The sequence below is a fragment of the Nicotiana tomentosiformis genome, chromosome 7 (assembly GCF_000390325.3).
Source record: "Nicotiana tomentosiformis chromosome 7, ASM39032v3, whole genome shotgun sequence".
Classification (NCBI taxonomy): domain Eukaryota; kingdom Viridiplantae; phylum Streptophyta; class Magnoliopsida; order Solanales; family Solanaceae; genus Nicotiana; species Nicotiana tomentosiformis.
In genome coordinates this window covers 32764346-32767315 of record NC_090818.1, presented here as the reverse complement: position 1 = coordinate 32767315, position 2970 = coordinate 32764346, and the positions used below count along the sequence as shown (strand labels likewise).

The window sequence follows — 2970 nt, the reverse complement described above, 5'->3', positions numbered from 1 at the left end:
GCAGGCAGCAACTTTACAGCTCGGGCAGTTGACTTGTGCAGTTTTCTCGGGAAACGGTAGCTATGTGTTCCCTCTGTTGTTCCTTTGACTCTGAAGAGTTGAACCATATCCCAAGCTGGAACCTTTTGATCTTAAGGTTTTGAGAATGTGTAACAGGTTCCTTATCTGGTTCTTGACAGTAAGTTTGTTAGATCATCAAAACATAACAGGGATATACATATAGCCTATCACTAAGACATTGATGAAGGTTTGTTGTGGTAGTACTGACAGTGGTCCGTTTAATTTTGATCCGCATAAGAAGTGTGGAGAGGAAGGAGTTGTAGCATGTTATTATCGGGCTTCGCATATACATTGGAATGGATTTCGACTGACACCGGAGGCTTCGAAGAATATGATTGATACTCTTTTCAGCAAAAACGGTTTGGTATTTCCAGAGTTTAAGTTCACAACAAATCATCATATAGTTGTAGCAGAAAGGCACCGTTCTAAGGTTTATGGACGATTTAGAGATGGTCTAAGGCATTTATTGGAGTTGCATGCTAATAACGTAGTGGACTACTGAAATACTAGTATTTGTTTTGATCTGTCCAATCTGAGTCGCTTTAATTTTGCTGATGAGATTCGAACAAGCAAAGAATTTTGTATAGGGTAGGCCCTCAAATATTGTTTTGTATGTACAGTGGGTTGGTCTAGTGGTGAGTACCCTCCACTTTCAACTAAGAGGTTGTGAATTCGAGTCACCCCAAGAGCAAGGTGGGGAGTTGTTGAAGGGAGGAAGCCGAGGATCTATCGGAAACAACCTCTCTACCCCAAGGTAGGGGTAAGGTCTGCGTACATACTACTCTCCGCAGACCCCACTAGTGAGATTATACTGGGTTGTTGTTGTTGTTGTTGTTATATGCATAGTGGCTGATACCCTCTTCTTACTGTATACCTTTCTCTTTTACTAATCAATATGCAATTCTTTGATTTGTCTTGAATGATGCAGTGTCTCTTGTTTTTGTTTTTCTATGTTTAATTTCTGACACTGAAAATTTGAAAATTGAGTACATAAATTAAGGGGAATGGGTGCTTTAATTAACAAGTTAGGGGAGTGTGACCTATCTGATATTCGTGGTAAGATCTTTTCTATCCTTGGATCCTCAGCATTTGAGTTATACAGCTCGGATTAGCGCAAATATGACGCAGATGACTATATGTGGATGTTGTGGCCTTAAAGCAGGCTGTTTTTGTATAAGAAATGCATATGGAAATGTTTGACGTTAGTGTTTTTGTAAAGTAGCCAACTCAGATGCACATGAAGGACAAAGCTTAACTGATGTATTTAGCTACTGGCACAGAAAGTGATGTTTTTAATGTACTTGTCTTCAAAGTCTAGAAAAGAATCTTGTTATGGTTCGTGGAAATATCTACTTGATTTATGGTTAAACAGAAATGAGAAATCCTGAGGATTCTCACTTCCTTTCAATTTCTTCTGCCCATATTTCCTCCAATTGTAGCCATCTTCTGCTTTCTGTTCTCTAACATATTGAGATGGTTGATTGTAATGTATTGGAGCTGGATTACTCTGCATGTTCTCTTGGAAAAGCTTTGAACTGGAGCCACTTCAGTTTTCACCCCAGTAGTTTTGCTGTGGGGAGTTCATTTTGCTGGTTAAGTTTCCTACTGCGGCAATAGATGGGCTAGAGTCCTCCCCAGGGTGAGAGTGGGTGACATCTGCACCAAAAACTAATGCTAGGACTGTCGCTGACAAGGGGAATTCGCCTTGATATAGAATAAAAAAGCACAGTGTTTCTTCCTCCCACCTTCACATTGATTTTCAGCGCTACATTGGCTAGATCGATACTGTTTGCTCATCTTATATACTCTTACATGTTTTGTGAAACAGCACTGTGAGACAACTCCTAGTTCAGTCTCACAAATTCGCTTCTTCAGATCACCTGAAAGGAAAATGCAACGCAGGCTTTCTACCGGTACACACCAGTAGGTGCCGAACTGAACATAAATGAAAAACAACCGATGAGACGAGATTTAAATAGTGTCAACAGCACTATATAACTTATTCATCATATTCCATTGGCCAACTTGTGGCAGGTAGTCTTTTTCTCGACCGTTCACATGATACTTAAGCTGCAGAAATACATACTCATTACTGAAATCCTAACTAAAATAAACTTTTTCACTGCACAAATCAAATTTAAGCAAGAATGGTATCCCCAGGGATAGTAAGACCATCCCCCCTCAACCATGAGAGGAATCACTTTTTTGATAAAGCCCGTGGAATGTGTTAAAGATGTGTTAAAGATGGAATAGGGATCATAACACGGGACTAAAAAATAGCAATCATTAACTAATATAGCCCGTGGCAAGGCAGGACAGACTTTCCCTCACCATAAAAGAAGAAAACAAATGATTTTATTTACATTAATCTTTTGACAGGAAACGGAAGGCCAGCATGTAGGAACACCACTACTTGCAGCTAGACATGATATGACCTAATACAAAAGTTCTCTAATAACTAAATAAGCCTACATACGTCAACTCTCTTGTTGGTTGAGATGTTAAACACGAAATGCAATACTTAATTGACCAAAAAGTGTAACCCTTGGCTCAAATAATTAAACTTATGTATTAAGGGGTTAAACCTAGTTAATAATAATATTTCTAGATGCGAGTTCCGAAAGCGTGACTAACATTGGACAGATCCGGTAGAAATATAATAATGATGCGCAACAATCATTTCAAGTGATGTGGGCAATAATAGAGCATTAAATAGCAACGAACAATAATAAATGACATTTAAGTAAATAGAAGGAACGATTCACCCAATAAAGGGGGAACTAGGTGGTTATTCCTCCAGACAATGATAGATGACAGACAAATCCTTGAATGTTCGAATTATCCCCGGATCTGGTGGAAAGTATGGAATAATATGGACAAAAATCTTGGTGAAAAGGTGATATTTGTGTC

The 2970-nt window shown here is 38.9% G+C and overlaps 1 long non-coding RNA gene across 1 annotated transcript; it reads right to left on the bottom strand.

Annotated features, from left to right (window-relative positions):
* Positions 1-1644: 1644 nt before the first annotated feature.
* On the bottom strand, positions 1645-1946 carry LOC138895130 (uncharacterized). Its single transcript, XR_011409332.1, has 2 exons — positions 1806-1946; positions 1645-1716 (listed from the first exon to the last, which is right to left on the bottom strand). It is a non-coding gene; the product is annotated as an uncharacterized lncRNA (long non-coding RNA).
* Between the last annotated feature and the right edge of the window lie 1024 nt (positions 1947-2970).